We start from the raw sequence: 17,905 nt of genomic DNA, 5'->3' as shown, positions 1-17,905 counted from the left end.
CCTACTTTCAGCAGTGATTATGATGGTACCACAATGTGCAACTTGACATCTCCTCCTCTCCTCTCATTCAAAGTCTCCCAGGGCCCAGCCATTTCACACAGGCTTGCTTTAGGCATTTATTAAATATGCACCTTCCAGTAGGGTTTAAAAACACCAACTAATCTCATCAGAGGCCAGAGACCTCCAGATATGTAAATCTACATCTGTTCCTCTTCAAAGGAAAGATTCTCCTGGATTACTCCAGGAGAAATGCATCCCACCCGGATATAGCCACTGAACCAGAGAAAAAGAACTCCCATGGCAAACGTGCCACCTCAAACTCGCCAAGATCCAACGACAATGAAATTACACTTAATGTAATTCACTGTTAGCTTTAAGAAGCAATTAAGTAAAAGGCAGTACAGCACTTGCCGTAGGCTGTTGGTTCCAACAGGGGCTGGTGGAAAGAGGCATATAATGTTAAAATTGGTAACGTTAGTATTAACATACGGACGAACTGTAGGTGGCTGCTCGACTACAGCGCTGTAAAACACCAGAGTCCATTAACAAAGCAGCAAATGCCTATTTCTTCTACAACGGGCTGTAGATGGTTGCCAATGAAAGCACGCAGCAATATCATTAACTATTAGATTTTCATTAAAAAACAACAACAAAAAAAACCCAAACCCAAAACACAGGATTCCCTCTCTCCCGTCCAAGTGCCCCAGCAGTACCTTCAGCTCCCCATGCTGAGAGGTGAGATCAAACAATTTTCTGAGACATATTTCAAAGCTGTCGGACACATTTTGCTATGGTAGAGCAACACAAACCCAGTAAATATACTTCCTATAGAACAATAAGCCCTCGTTTAGCTTCTTACATTTGATTTTGTATAATATCATTTTAAAAGTAAGTACAAAGGATTTTTCTTAGTAACAAGTCACACCCTGCAAACGTATGATGAGTTCCACAGGTGAACAAGGTGCTGCACACAAAACAGCTGTAAAAGAAACTAATCTGTTAGTCAGAAATCAGGGTGAGAGCCAAACTATTTTTCATTCATATATTGACTTCTGTTGAGGTTCAGAATTTGGCCACCGCCACAAATAATCCGAGTTTTCTCCACTTAGCATATTTTTATTTGAAATATGTTTGAAAAGGTTTTTTTTTTGGCTGAAGCAGACAAATGTATTTGGGGAAAAGGTATAGGATGGCACACGTAAACATTATTTTAAATGTTCCTGAAATACAGCAGCTAATTTTAGGATTAAATCATTTACTAAAGTTTTTAGCTACTTAAAATACTTTCATATGTATTTGTCAGAGTCTGAAATGCTAATTTCTTGGCTGATGCCACGGTTTGTACATTACGAATGCCGTGTAACTAGAGGAGACTGATGCAATGAATTTAATATGCTTAAGGTTTACAAAAGCACAACTTTATGATTAAAGGGACAGAAGATTTTTATTTTATTTATTCATTCAAAAGGCAAAATGTAGCAACTACAAAGATGTATGAAAGAGTTCCCCTGAGAAAGACAGAAAAAAGGTGAAATCTTGTTTTGAGAAGAATGAAAGACATTTTAAATGACTTAAAATAAAAGTTCATGCCTAATGGAGCCATCGCATAAAAAGTGGAACTTGTATGCTCAATTAGGGCTTATATTTTTCTCACAGATAAGATTTGAGCAAACTCTTCAAAAGTCAACATTATCTGTCATAACAGCAGTTCTACCTCTCCCATTGCAAACAATCTACACAAAAAGGAGGGAAAGATGAAACAAGGGATATGGGCAGTGTGAATGGAACCTAAATCTTTTAATTAACACCCTCTGAAAAGCACACTCTTTTTCCACCAAACTAATAAAAAGTGTGAGTGTGGGGTCTTTGTTGTTGTTCAAGCCTTGCCTGCGCTCCGAGGAACTGAGAAAAGGCTAATCAGGGTTATTTAAAGCCACTTTCTACTTGCCAGGCTCCAATATCTCATTAATTCACTCTTACTTGGCATCATTGTCTGATAGTGTTTGAAAATCACCAAAGAAACAAGGATTTCCCCTAATCCCGTCCATCAGAGGTAACTCTGGAAGACGATACCACACCGTAGTGCATAGGACATGGTAAAGCAGTGTGCGCTTCGCTGCGAGAACATGTCTGCTTAGGTTTGAACTTTACAAAAGAAAGAACACACGTTATGATGATGGCTTAAAGGAATTATCGTGAGTAACTGGTCTCTGCTTGAAGCTATCGGCCTTTAATTGCACTGGAGAGAGGTTGACACAGACAAAATTAATGGTTGACTATGTGTATATCTGAGAAATAAAATGAGATTTTGAGCACAATCATACACCAGAAAAGTTATTTCTTCAATGACTTTGTTGTCACAAACTACAGGATTCAATTACAGATGATGACTGCCATCCTAGGATTTCTTTGTTTTTGATTTTTAATGGAACAGCACTAGGTCTGGGGACTGAAGTCTGGATTACAGCAGCGTATGAGCCTTTAGCCCAGCAATGGTCTTTGTCACAGACCAAGTCAGCTGAACACAGTTTTAGTTACGTTTCCACATAGTTTCTCCCGCGTACAAACCAGCCTTTATCGCTCACACACATTAAAAGTACAAGCACAGCTATAGCCAAATGATATTTTGAAGTAACAGCATACAGCTGCATGCTGCCTCCCAGCAGTTTCAGTCAGCAGCCTCTGGCCTGGCCGCTCTCGAGGACAAGGTCACTACAGCCACCCAACTCTGCCTACAACTGCTCTCAAGTAGCCTTGGCTTCCTTTCACTTCCCTGTCACAGGGGTGCTGTGACACTGCTGAGAACTGCCATGGCATCACACACACCTTCAAAATGCAATGCTTTTAGCCAACAGTTTTGTCCCACTATATTTTATTTAGGTGGCAATGTACATAGGTTTGTCATCTAACTTCTTATTTTTTGATTGCTTATGCAGTAAAATTTGAAAGAAAGATTTCCTTTACAGAGTAGTATCCCAGGATATCCAACTGCCATGGCCATACCTGTCTTTTTATGAGTACTTATTAGAGAAGCAGATCAAGAGAGATTCAGAGATTTCATCATAGAGGCTGCCTGGAAACTTTTGAAAGAAATGCACGTCTTCAATCCACAGACTACTTTCATAGCTTTCTAAAACCAAGGCCTCTCTTCATTATTGGTTTTTAGGGTGAACCAAAAACTCAAGCAGCTAACTAATTCTACCTGAGCTGTAAACACAGGTGAACCAGGCAGCGTGAATTACCATCACACTCCCAGCATCCCAGCTGAGATGCTGTTAGCACTGGATTTATCGCTAGTCTTAGAGCCCTCTGCACCACATTTGTTGATGGCTCACAGAAACCACCCACCAACCAGGACAGTATTGCTCATATTTCCCATCTCAGAATAAGAACACTTGCCATGGACTTTTATTTCTCCACTGTTGTAAATTTTATTCTGAGCTGCTGACAGTGCAAGGCTTCTCAGTCTAATGGTAGACACAGTAACAGCTGCTTTGGTAACAGTTGATTGCAAGTAAGGAGGGAGGTGGTGCTGGTTAATGCAGCTACCACACTGCTCTGAGACTGACAGCTTTTGATATTTCCTCTGTATCACAGAAAGGTGTCCCAAACTCTAAACTCTTCATTCAGGTTTTCATAATTCTAAGCACAGTTTCAATTTTAATCCACATTTCTAGAAAGAGCTTATTTTGTCTCATGCATTTTATATGCTTTGTACTATTATGGGAAAGGAAGAAGTAAGTACTAATTCTGGACTAGGTAAGTCTTTCGAATCATGAAGACATATGATGAAACTGCAGCATAAAAGGTATTCTAAAATGAGTAGAAAGTGATTGCAACACAAGTTCTTTATGAACTCTTCTAGAACAAAGTGTTACAACGGACACAATCTCCTTATACCCAGTTATACACCATCTAAATAATACAGTTTTTCCTGTTCTCGATTAAATCAATAGACAACTAGGAAGAACACGCCACAACATTTGTAACAGAGTTAATTGGCAAGCCATGAATACCCACAGTGCGTAGTCCTGAACAATTCTGACAAAAAAGGAGAAGCTTCAAACCGGAAATTTTGGGAATGTTTTGATAAAACTTCAGGTTTATGTCTTCATTAAAACACCAGTACTTACATCATACAGGAGGAATGCAGATTGTAGAATGAGGTCTCACACATTTTAAGCTCTGTCCCATTTCCAAATCCCCACGTTAGCTTATTCTGAAGATATTTCAGAAGTTAGAAAGATTAGCTTTTTGTGTGCTTAAGGTATAATAAAAATAGATATATCAATTTCCAATATAAAATGAGAATCCAGTCAGTAGACTAATGTAGATAAATGGAGCCTTTCAATTCTGGTGGACACTTTCCCTTATTTTATATTACAATGCTGCTTTATTGCCACTGCTGTGGTTGTGAAATGTCACCGATTCTCTGGCTAATTAAAAGATGGGCAGCAGATTGCCATTAATGAGATTTGGCTTCCACAAAATAAGACCCTCTTGGTGTGTGGCTGCGTAAGTCAGTAAGAGAATCAGACCTCCCCTTAGATGAAGGGAATCTGCACAGATCACATCGAAGCAAATTTAGAAGTAATCCGCTGTATAAAGGAATGAGCTTTTTGCAATTGTATTTCTGAGTGTATGCAGGGGTCCCCCTAAGGGTTTTGCAGCCACAAAGATATCACTCACTTGAGCTGGGACCTCTGCAGAAACACACAGCTGGAAGAAAGCAGACTTTGCTTGCAGGTTTGCTCCCAAGTATAACAGTACTGAAAACAAACAAACAAACAAAAAACCCCCACCACACAACTAACTACAATATTCTTCTCCATGTGTGAGTTGTACTACAATGGCAGAAAAGAGATACTAACACTAAAAATTGCTGCGAAAGAACTTCTTGGACTTTTATCCCCACTAAGACCTTTAGTCTTCTGACCTTTTTCAAGATCAAAAAAGATCAAGAGGGTGAAAGTTTGATCTTTTGTGCGATAATGATCCTATTTTACCAAGTTACTGAGCCCATTAGAATAATAATAAATCAGCTCTTCCAGGCACTGATACCTAAAAGACAAAACCGCACAGGCTCAGACCTGCTGACTTCAGTGGCTGTGCCATCTTTTCCACTTGGATGTGCACCCACCCTGCAGCCCTCTGCAGAGGAAGCTCCAGCACCTGGTGCCCAGCAGAGCAGCCAGGCTAAACAAATGCGCTGGTGACCTCTTCTGTGTGCCAGGACAAGGCTGCGACCTTGTGAGTTCCTCAGCCTCCAGCTGCTATCCCCAAACCTGCAGTGACTGGGGAGTCTGCCCAAGAAAGAGCAGCTCCTGGAGCTGCTCCATAGGGTGTGGAAGTTCCCATGCCAGAGCTGAAAAAACTTGGGTTGAAATCGCACAGAGAGCTGTTGGCGTATGCTGAAGTCCCATCTTGAATATATAAGGTCATATTAATCTCTGGAAGAAGATTAATCCCTAGTCAAGTTACAGCTGGGATGAATTCAGCTCAAGATCTTTGGAGTTTTTTGGTTTCTCAAAGCTCTAAGAAACAGCCAGCAAGGTAAACAAACACACAGAATATCAGTCCCCATGCGTCAGGATGTAGGCCAGCAACTGTCTCCATGGGGTTAGAAAAATTTCCTGCATCATCTCCTAATTACATCATTTTCCATTAAGTAGGATAAACACTTTTTGGATCATCAGATAGTGGCCTCTGTTTGAAACAGGACATCTGCCTACACAGGCCAGTGGGCTGACCACAGATGACAGTTCTTATTTTCCTAATCTCACATACGTATACATATTTATATACCATATATATGTGATATAAAATATACATGATATAGATATATAAAATTCAAATACAGACTTCAGAACTGGTAAATACAAACTGCCTTCCCAGACCTTCCCAACACCTTCTCAGCTAGCTTTTGTGCAGTTATTTTGACAACAGACTGAGCCGCAATTAGAGGGACCTGAAAGTTCAAAGGCACATCACAGCTCCAGTCCCCCTTTATTTCCCCCACTTGCTTGAATTTTCTGCTTTTGGTTTTCTTAGGAAGTGTGTGCTTTTAGTGGTTAGCTCAGGGGACTGAGTCAAGTTCTGTTCCCAAACCTGCAGATAAGATAGTAAAAAAAGACCTTTGTCTTGTTTTCCTCTTATATAAAATAAAATAAAAATTTATGTTGCCAACTTGAGAAATGACAGAACGCTTGAACTACTTTGATGCCCATTGGTGCCATTTCTGCCGTGCTTTAATAGTTCAAAAATAAACAGAGAACTACAGAAGCAAAATACATTCAGAGAAGTATTTTAATTAAAGGCACTTTGGTGTCCAGATCCAGGATACTGAAATTCCTGGGAGACTGCTGATTTGATATACAGCATACATATATGACAGACAGAAGGATCAATAAATACACACTTTTTTCCTACCACATAAGCCTTTTGTTTCCTCTCCCCCATGCACTTAGGGGACTTTCTCCTCCAGAATAGCTCATCTCCGAGTGACACCAGCATAAAAAGTGAAGCTTTTTCTTGCCATCATTTATGACTCGTCCATCATTGGTTAACATTTCCAAGTTTTAAATTATAAGTGCAAAAGGAAATACTGGCCACTAAGGATCTGGTTTTAATGTGAGAAATCTCGCAATTAATAGGAAAGCTTAATTAAAACATCAGTTAAAAGTCCATAATATTAACTTAATGGTAAGAATCTACAGAAGTGCTCAAGTAGGTATTTTTTTCCCACATGTAAAATTAGCATTAATGACTTTCAACACAGGTCTTAAAGAGCTGTTGTTATTCAGATGGTTGCAAAAATTAAAGCCAGACAGCAGTTATGACAGTTTTAGAAGTTGTGGACAGCTCAGCCTTGTTGGAAACGCACCAAACATTATCCAAAACAAATCTTCATTTACTTGCACAAATCTTTGATATATTAAAAAAACCCACCCTTTATTTCTTCACAAACATCTAACCTTTGGCCACTCTTTAGTGAAGCTGCATTTTCTATGGTGTACTCCTGGAGAACAAAGTACAGCAGCAAGTTTTTGAAAATACTACTGGGGGAGGCTCAAGGAGCCAAAATCATTATTTTTGTATGGAGTGTTTCATACCAAACACAAACACTGGGGGGTCTTGACTGAACTCCTTTGCCCTCCTGCCGTTTATGCCTATGATATTGGGCAATTATACAGCTTTGGCTGAAACAGTACACTAGATAGGAAATTTCTCACTTATTGGGGGGTTTGGAGTGTACTTGTCAACAAAAACGAGACCATTTAGTAGTCCTAATGAATTTAAGGTGCAAATCTTTTTGCTTTGCTCCTCAGAACTAGGGTTGGTTTTTTTTCTTCCTTAGCTTTCCTTTCTTTAAACAGGATACACTTTGCTCTATGCAGTTTGAAATTTAAAGGAAACCCAAGTCCCAAATTAATGTAAAACTACACCACAAATAAGAGTTCTATGGCTGAATAAGTCTGCGGGAGCTGCAATTAATGAGACTTGGCAGTGGCTTTTGCCAGCATGCTCGTGCTACTGCTGAAACACACACAAACACACAGACTCAACACTGAGCCTTACGCGTTCCACGAAAACTATAAAGGACGTTCCATTAATCAAACTACTTTTCTTCTACACAATATTTATTCCAAACACATTTGCATATTAGAAGGATTCCCAGTGATAAAAGTGTTTTGTGTAATCTTCTTTGAGACATCTTTTAGGAAAAGTTTGGGGTTAACCCTTTTTTCTCTTTTTACTTTTGAAGGAGTTTCTCACAGGAGATTCCAGGATTTCTCAAAAGATTTCTGAACCATTTCCACCCTACACTATGGAGTCTGTGGTAATCTGCACGTACACATGGGGTGTATTACATAAGTGGAACACATACATAGCTACATTAGTCGATATACGTATGCCTTTGCTTGCATCCGCAGCTAAGAACAAGACAGGTTTTGAAGCCACACTGCCTCCAGCACAGATGTTTATCTGTTTTAGGTCCTAAACAAGATAACTGTTGAACTACTGAACCCCTCACATTGCAGTTCCTATTAATTAGGACACAGCAATGAAAGCTGTGTGTGTCTCATAGGTGATTTGTCACAGTACAAAACAAATCCTGCTCTCCACAAGGCTGATGCCACAGTTTCAGTGAAAGCAGTACCAAACCCCGACACTTGCACTGACATCATGTATTACCAACAGTCAGAGTCTCTGATAAATCCTCATTTACTCGGTCTAGCAGGACAGCAAAGGATCTTCAGTCTGAGCGATGGTGGGGAAGGCTTTTATATAACATACTCCAATAAGAAAAGCCACATGAGGCAGAGGGTTGGTGCCCCCTACTAGCTCAACTCCCATATGCAGCAGGGATACCCCCAAAAGCCACTTAGTAAGAGCAGTTACAGGGAGGACCTCCACCACTACCAACCTACTGTGACCCAGTGCAGGCTGCTGTTGTCCCCTGCCCTTGTGGGGTGATGGAGACCCCAACCCTCGAGGCAGCCTCCAGGACCCTCCTGCCTTTCTTTTTGCCCAGCAGTGTGGGGTGAATCACACCCCAGCAAGGTTTGCATCCTATCTCACCGCTCTCTCATTTCCCTAGATGTCCTCGTGCAAAGCATTCAAGTGACAAACCAGCTTTTTTGGAGGAGGGGTGGGCAATACGTCTCCCTGCCTATCAGGGCAGAAGGAGACCAATTTTTCACATGGGCAGATAGTGATAGGACAAGGAGGTTTTTAATCAAAATCTCCTCACTTTATTTTGATATCAGGACAAAATTCTTGACTCAGAGGGTGGTGAGTCATTGGCAGAGGTTGCCCAGAGATGTTATGGATGCCCCACTCCAGGAGGTGTTCAAGGCTAGGTTAGATGGGGCTTCAAGCAGCCTGATCTCGTGGATGACAGCCCTGCTCACTGCAGGGGATTGGAGCTAGAATGATCTTTAAGGTCCCTCCTAATCCAAGCATTCTATAATTCTATGACATGAGAACTGGATGAAGCACTTCAGCATCATCAGGCCAGCTACATCATCCATGGGCCCTGTTAGCTTAAAATGGTACTGGAAACACAAATGTATTGTTCCACCAGCATTAATCCAGCCATATAAAGTTAATACAAAGATAAATTGGAGATGGCTCAACCTTTTCTGTGGACATTTGATTGCCTGAAGTACACCTGTTCTTTTGTTTTGCTGACTAAATGCATGGTAGGTGCCACAATTCTTTTACAGGAGGCTCAAAACACAATGAAACACCTTTCTCACCTCACCTCGTGAAGATTTCTGCAACGCAGTATTCGTGGAGAGGCACATGTCTGGCACTCAGCACTTGAGTACATGAAGGCTAATACAGCACTATATATAGACCAGCACACCCAGTTCTCCTAAATTTGGCTCTCAAGCAGTTGTAATGCGAGTAAGGACAGCTATTCATTACTTCAGATTTTTTTGCTCTCCAAAATAGTTGTCAGTTTATAGCTACAACAAAATACAGCAAACTGTATTGCAGTCTTCCACGTCTTATGCAACTTCATGTGATTTTACAGAGTACTCATGCAGCCAATTTGCAAGAAGAGTAAATATTTGCAATGTTCAAGTCAACATCTACAAATGGTTTGTAAATATTTTACCTTTTAAAATCTGCAGATTTTGTTTCAGTTGCAGTTTTCTATTGTTTTGCCTATATCTGCTGAATAAGATCCCAATGAAGTGGCACAGCAACATGAATGTCAGTGAAAGGTCTACCCTAATGAATATCACAAAATCATAGCATTACCTGGAGCATCCAGTAGAAAGAGCATTTCATGGAAGTTTCACGGTATTTTATCTTCTCTTTTTTTCCTTTTGTACAATATTTTATCTAGAAAATAGGCAAGGAGACAGAAAAGCAGCCACATAGGTTCCTGGCACTCCTCATGTCTACCATGGGGGAAATTACAGAGTTGTTTGGTTTTTTTTTTACCTATTCAATACTACCAAATCATAAACAGATGGGGATGAGAACAGCACCTGATCTGCAGAACTATACTGAGATAGAGAAACTCAGGTAAAAATTCAAAAGCCAAATACCCTTTATTTCAAACAACAAGAGATTTTACTATGCTGGAATTATAGTAAAAAAGATTGCAAAAGGAAGAAAAAACAGAGATCATAGTCTATGAAACTCGGTTAAGACAGTTCGGATGTTTCACACAACAAACTATAAGCTGATCCTTCCAGCCAAAAGGAATCTCTCCCAGCCAATGGCTGGTGAGGAAGGGTTGGTTGCTGTTGGTGCATGACTTGATCTTCTGACAAGCAATTAGATTTTATGTTGCCAGTGAAAAAGATACATCCTGTAAATAGAATCTGCTGAATTTTTGTAACATTCTAAAATGTACAGAATATTAATAATTTTGCATTTCCCCTTGGTTCCAACAACAGGGTCATTAAGTTGTGCTGCATCCCTTCTGCTTGTGAAGGCGGACTGCCTTCCTACCAGCACTGGGAGGAATGAATATCTCCCAGCAGCTGATGGCTGGAGTCTCCCATCCCTGCGCTCAGAGCTCCTGCTGACAAAACACATCTCCCAGGGGACAAAAACACATGGCAAACACTATGAAGCTGCGAGGAACACAACAGTTTATCATGCTTATTATTCACTGATTGCAGCGCAAAAACAAACAACAGAAGGTGTCCCTGGCCATGGCAGGGTGTTGGAACCAGACAATCTTTAGGGTTCCTTCCAATGCTGAGTCCTTCCTATCCTGAGGCTACGAAACTGAGGTGGCTTTGGGCACAACAGTCGAGGAGAATGGAGGGAGCTCATTTGCTTCATGTCCTGATTTTGCCGTCTCCTGCACATGACAGGGCAATTCGTGGAGCACGAGGACTGGCAGCTGCTGGCAAGCACTGCGATAGGGAATCGAGTGGGAGCTAAATACCACCGCTACATTTTGACAATAAATAAATCAGGCAGCGCACAGCTTACAATCGTATAGCACTGCTGCCTACCTTACAGTCTTGGTGGCGTGCTTTAAGACTATTCATGTTATCACCTGATCTTCTCTACTTACCATAATAATTAATGTACAAGCAGTGCTCAGAGGGACCATCTCCAAGGCCACAGAGGGGAAGAAGAAAGAGCACATTTCAAGAGAGTTCCTTTTTTTCAAATAAATAAAGAGGTACTTGGAAACCATATCAAATATCTAAAGCTGAATTTAATAACCACTTTTTACAGAGCTTTTTTGTTTTCTGTTGAATTATGCAATGTTATCTGAAAAAGTAGCATCTATAATTAACCAACAACAGGAATGGAATTAAGTAGGAGGGAATGGTGATAAAAAGCATGCTCTTTATCACCCAAATTTAGTGAATTTGTACTTAAATTGAGGCTTGGGGGAAAAGAAATAAAACAGTACCAAAAAAAATTCCCAATCCAGCTTCTAAATGTGTACAACACTCATGTTTTTTCTTTCCTGCTAGTCTAAAGCACGTGCACGGGGGAGATTTCACTCATATCCACAAAAGCCAGCTTTCATAGAGTGTGATGGCACAAATAATTTAGTATAATAGAGCAGAATGTGATTTGCCCCATGGCCTGCAGTAGCAATGTCCTGGGCTGCCTGCATGGCAGTGACCTGGGGCAGGCAGCACACGTCCCCAAGCACAGCTCACTGTGGGCTGCCCAGCCTCATTCTGCCCTCCCTCCTGCCCCCATCACTGAGGGCTCTGCTTCTCGCACAACCTGCCTGCTGCAGCGGGCGATAACTGGTCAGGATTCACCTCCCCAGCACTGGACGTGAACTCCTCCTGAGGACAGCAGCCCTGAAAAATGCCCCATGGAAGAATGTCTCTTTCATAACGAATATTCTGGCCCTGCTGAGCCCTTTCCTTCCTGAAGTTCTGCTTTTATAAGAAAGCATCTCCTTTGAAGATCAGAGAGTCAGAATAAATTATATTGTTTAAGGGAATCAATGCTTACTTAATCCTGCAAAATTCTTTAATGGAAACTAGATTCAAGAGAAAAAGGACAAACATTTTTTAAACCAGCAGAAACAGTAGGAAGTGGGTAACACTTTACTGGGCACTCTTGTGAAGCTGCAGCGAAGGTCCTGGTCCTCTTCCGGGCTCCACTCCCTACCTGTGCCTCCAGCCAGCAGCCAGCTGCCCCTCACATCACCCACCGCTGCTCCGTGGGTGAAAGGCTGCGGGTCACTCACTCACACATTTCTAGTGATTAGCAGGACAGGTTGCCATACAAAGCAGACAGTGTCTGGTACAGTCAGCTAATTATGTGGTTGCTACACAATAATGGAAACCGCGAGTAATTACGCAGTTGTCCGCATTACTGCGAACACGCTATCTCTGAGCTTGATAGCACTGCAGATAATTAACTCATGTCACTACATTGCTATTTTACTTCATGCGCAGTTTTGTGCCAACCAAAATAAAAAAAAAATGTAGAAAAGTTCCATGATTAATAACGACTCCAGAAAGTTTATAAAAGCCCCAACTGCTTGAGAGACAAAGGAGCACAGAAGCTTCAGCTGGCCAAGAGATCAAGTACCAGCAACAAATGCACTCCGTGATGGAAAACCTGATTAAAATTTCTCAAAGAAATCATTATGGGTGAGAAACTAATTGAAAGACCTCCCTCCTGCCAGAGCTTCGCTAGAAAGAGAAGACTTCAAAGGCATAGAGGGAGAGCTAATGTTTTCACACTTACAACTGAAAAAAGGCAATCCTCATGTTTGTGTTTGTTCAGTACACACTTCTCAAATGTTGCCCCCTCACGCTCTAAATCTGCTGGGCTGAAGATCTAAACCTTGAATATACAATGCACTTTAGCTAGGGTGTATGGTGCTATTCTTCCATGCTGTGTGCCTGTCTATTCATGCGCTTTTATTCTTTATTCTTCAGACTGATATATAATAAACAATATGGTTAGCCACTTAAAATTCTCTAGGTTATTAAAATGTGAGCAGCATTTTTTTTCTCTCTCCTGGATTTCATCTGGAGCCACTACCTAATTAATATCCAGAACCCAGCAGGAATCTGAATAATAATAAAGAAAACTTTTGTTGTTCCTTGAATAAATCTGTGTAATTTAAACCATAATCATGGGGATTTCATCAAAAGTAACTCAATTCTTCCAAATCCCACATCATCGTTACAAACAACTTTGTAGTGCATTTTCTGAGGCAAGATATCTCTGCACTTTCATATTTTAAAGGAAATATTTCTAACGACGCCAAGAACGTACTTTATGTGTAAGAATAGGATCTGGAAGGTTAGAATACAATGTACTTCCCCGTATCTTCTACTGATGCATACACCGTACTGTAAGGGATCAGTTCATACAAATCCTTCCCTCTCTCAAAGACACATTGTCTTATCAGTCAAGAGCTAAGGTGCAGTTGGAGTATAATGCAAGTCCATTTCTCACAAGCTTAGAGCTTAAGCACTTTGTTATTGGTTATTAGGGCTGGACTCCTAGAGATAAACCTACAACTACTGTACACCAGTGAAGGGCAAATAAGCAAAATCCCTGACAGAAGTCTGTTGTAAAATGATGAATAAGCCTCCTAAATTGCCATAAGGCGCTAGTCACAATGGAATTGTATTTGTCAGACATGCATTGTAACCCTAAGGTTATCATAGTGGGCCAGCAGATACAGGAGGAGTGCTTAACACTATCACCCCCTAATCATATCTCCTACAGGCTAAAAACTCTGCAGGGAGCATTACCACTTAAAGAGGTGGTAGTGTTTCTATGGACTGAATGTAGACAGCTTTTGGTAGAAGGAAAAAACCTATAGAAAAGACTGACAGATATATTCACCCCGGCTGCTCGCAACTACATCCTGAATTGAGATATAAAAAATCCTTGCAAATCATATCCCCAAGGCTGGGGTTCTAAATAATAAAATACTGTAGATTACGACTTTATTAGTTTTTTAAAAGCTTATGAAAAATTATCTTTTGCCTGTGGGAAGACATTTTATCGGAAATTATACCAACTCCGACAGTTTTAAGATATCAAATTTAGAAACTAAGCAGCTGTAGGAAATAGTTGGTACGATATCCCAGTCTAGCAAATTTAATTCTCAAGTTCTACTATTCCTGTAAGTTATTTCACTATATTTATTTTAAGTTTGACTAACACCAATGTACAGTGCAAGCAATGATAAGCTAGTACGATAAATCCTATGTCTTATTAGAAGTGTTCAAGAACACGATAGAATTCTTTTTCCTCCATCAAAAGATACTAACTGTTGAGGAAATGCTTGCACACGTAGCCTTCTCTCTGGAAGTGAGGCACACTCACGGGACATGCATGCATGAGTGAAGAAAGTCCCAAGCCAACCAGTAGCCCAGTGCTTAGGACGCTCCTGCAAGAAACACTTCAGTCTCCGCATGATTCGAATAAGGAACTGAACTTGGGTTTCCTGGTGCTCTGCTCACCGGGCTAGGCTGGCATTCTTGCTTGCTTATTCTATTTTTTTTCCCCAATAAAAAACACAAATGCTTAAAAGAATCCCGAGACAGAAGGGGCAGTTTTAAAGCGCAACACTCTATGACTGCAAATAGCAGAAAGTAAGAGTTACACACATTACAATTCCTCTGCAGCCTTTGTGATGATTTAAAAGGCCTTTTGAATTCATTTATGTTCAGGCAAAATAGAAGTTTAAGTATCAGGTGTTCTGCAGTGATATAGCAACAGAGCATAACTGTTGGTTTTACTGCTTATGCAAAGATCTAATTAGAAGCACACTTTCTGTGCATCCTTTAAATGCTTTCTTTAATTTATCTTACAGTCAATCGTATGGATCTCCACTGCTTTATAATGTACACCATTTGGATTTCGTAGCAGTCATGTAATAATAAAATCAACCTCTTTCACCCAAAATATAGAACAAGTAGTCAATTACCTCTCGCTTCATTCTAAAAGGAGTTGTACTTTGTGAGAAGAATTTGAGAGATCAAAATGATGCAGAAAACCTGATGCAGTCTTACTAACAGTACTGAACAACAAATGTGGATGCAGCTTCAAACCACACAGAAATAACATTTCTTGTTCTCTGCAGGGAGGATATTCTCCTTTTATACCACTAAGGGTGAGACAGGCAGAGCTCCCTTACAGGTGCCCCTGTCTGTTCCAGCCAAGAGAATGCAGTTTTTACTACCTCCTCTGTACTCATATATCCATGCACCATGTGAAGTGTATAATTTACCCATCCAAAATAACTGATAGGTCACATTTACAACATAGTCCTCCTCTGACTCAAAGGCAACACCCGTGGCTCTCTGCTCCTAGTATCTGGCTGAAGTTCCCAGTGCTTCTCTGGGCTAGACTCTCCCTCAGCTTCCACACACCAACATCCCAGCATTTGGATCACAAAAGGTTTGGTTTGCTTTGCTTCTAAAAAGGTGCTTATTATCTTTCTCCTGATAAGCATCTCTTTTCTCATACCCCATGTCCCACTGGCTCCACTGCAGTTCAATGCAATGAAGATTTACACCCCTGGAGTCTGTAGCAATGCTTTTCAGGAAAGCGAGCCCTCCTTCTGGCTTTTTGAGCCAATAACTCAATTTCATTGATTGTTTGATTTATGGTGCAAAACCACTTACTGCAATTTACAGTCACTGCTCTCACTCTTCCTTGGTCTTGGAAAACCATTGTTTAAGTAACAGAACAGTGTTTTCCTGCCATGGAAATGAATGTATTGCTATTTCCCACTTAAAAGCAAAGACTAAGGCTATGAGGAGGAGTAAAAAGATAAGACAAAGTAAGTAAAACTGTATATCAGAAACATGCCTACCAATGAATGCTAGTTAACATCCACCCAAGATTTTCCTGCATTTAATTTCTAGATTTAGATAAGCTGAGACAAAGCACTTTCTCTCCATAATGTTGCAATCCCACATGAATACTGACAGATATATAATGCGATATGCAACTTGAACTCCACAAAAGCAATACTTTTTAGTTACTGTATGCAATATTCCTGCATGCAGTGAAGCTGCCTTTGAAGAGTAGCCAGTTTAAGCAGCTGAAGTCCCCAGGTGGCAGGCAAGAAGATAAATCTCCCTGCTCGGAAAAGGTGAGAAAGATGTTACAAGGTGCTGTGTGCTGCTGGCATTGCAATTCCATCCTAGATGGACTAAAGATGGAATTGCAAGAGGTGAGGGGTATGTATTTTTTGCGAGAAAAGGGTTAGGAAAAAACTAATCTTTTTCTGTGTGATTAAGAAAATATAGGAATTCATGATACATCTCTGTAAAGGATATAACTGAGGAATATGCATCCTGAGGTGATCATGGTATCAGAGCAGCTTCTTCTGCAATGCAGATGCACAAATAGCAACCATCAGAGTAGCCTATGAGGCTCTAGCGTTGGGAATGAGTAATGCAGACTGTATTTTTTTTTCTGCTTAACCCTGAACCTACAATCTTCCTCCCAGTTTCTCTGGTCCTTTCACCAGCATTTATCCCCACAAGCCTTTCTGAACATCCGCAGCAGGTTGACTTCTGCAGGAAAACAGGCTGAAGAACTGCCACCAATGCCAGGAAAAATTACAAGGAATATAATGGCTGATGACAATGCCATTTTACAGAGGGCGTCAGCTTCCCCACACCTGCAGAGCACTGCTGAGTTATTTGTGGAGTCTCCCACACCACCAGACACATCGATCACCTTCAGCAGTGCTTTAACCTTCAGGCAGAGACCAGGTTGGCAAGCACACCATCCAGCAAGTGATCCCAAACTCCAGCACAGGCAATAGCAGCACTACAGCACTTCAGTCACAAGTGGCAAACAGTTTATTGTATACTTAGGAGCAGCAGATGGCACTCTCCGCTCTGCTTAGCGGCGAGCAGGAGCTCAGCAGGGGGCACTCTGTAATTAGAGGCAACTTCGGTGCAGATCTCACCCCAGCACCGGCCGCTTCCAGCTGTTAAAGGTCTTCTGATGTTTTTCCACAAAGAAAAATACCACAACATTGTAATCATGTACAGCATCATAACCATAGCTTCCAAAGACTGTTGATGTGTTAGGTTCAAACCACTCGGTACTGAACTCCTGCTCCATCCCCTAGAGGTGGCTGTTCTGGCACACTGAGCACTGCAGTGTGACCAGCTCTGCAGGCCTATCTACAGCGAGTTGTAGGTGCCCACCTATGGAGAGGGATCATTTTTCCATGTTGAAAGTGGATGTTAACTAGAAGAGGATCAAAAGTAGAAGGAAGTGCAAGAAAAAAACAATAGGAAATTGGCTGGATGGGAAGGACGGAGAAAGTATTACCTCAACAAAATTAAGCAGAGAGACAGACTGACCAATTTGTGGTATTTCTGTTTATTTTGCCTCGTGACATGAAAGCTGATGAGAGAAGAGATGCACTCTTCCTTGACAGCTCTGCTCCCTGTATGTTCAGACCCCACTGAAGCCAAAGGAGCTTCTCTCTGATGCCTACCAGCCCTACAGACAAGTGCACGTATTTGTTCTGCAATCACATTAAAACATTTTTGCTAAGGAAAAATCACTTCCAGTATAAGATATTATACCACACTAAAAGAATTCTGTGTACCTTTGTGCATTTTTATGCAGGTAGACATGTAGCTTTCTAATCAAACAACAGCCTTGTTTCACACTGAAAAGCACAATGCCACCGGTCGCACACTACTTGTACAACAGGACAACTTCTCAGCCCACTGTCCCACATTTCACTTGATCTCCACCCAGGAAACCACTATAGTTCAAATCCTCGGATCCCAGGCATTCCCTCCAGCTCCCAACAGTTCATTCAAGCACACTACAGCCCTGAGGGCTGATGGCTTTCTGGGAACAGCGCTGCAGGGGAGGGATGGAGTGCTGAGGGCTGAGCAGCTCAGATGCTGTCATTCATCTCATTTGTAGCAGAAAT

The sequence above is a fragment of the Meleagris gallopavo genome, chromosome 13 (assembly GCF_000146605.3).
Source record: "Meleagris gallopavo isolate NT-WF06-2002-E0010 breed Aviagen turkey brand Nicholas breeding stock chromosome 13, Turkey_5.1, whole genome shotgun sequence".
Taxonomy (NCBI): domain Eukaryota; kingdom Metazoa; phylum Chordata; class Aves; order Galliformes; family Phasianidae; genus Meleagris; species Meleagris gallopavo.
Note: the sequence above shows the minus strand (reverse complement) of the source record.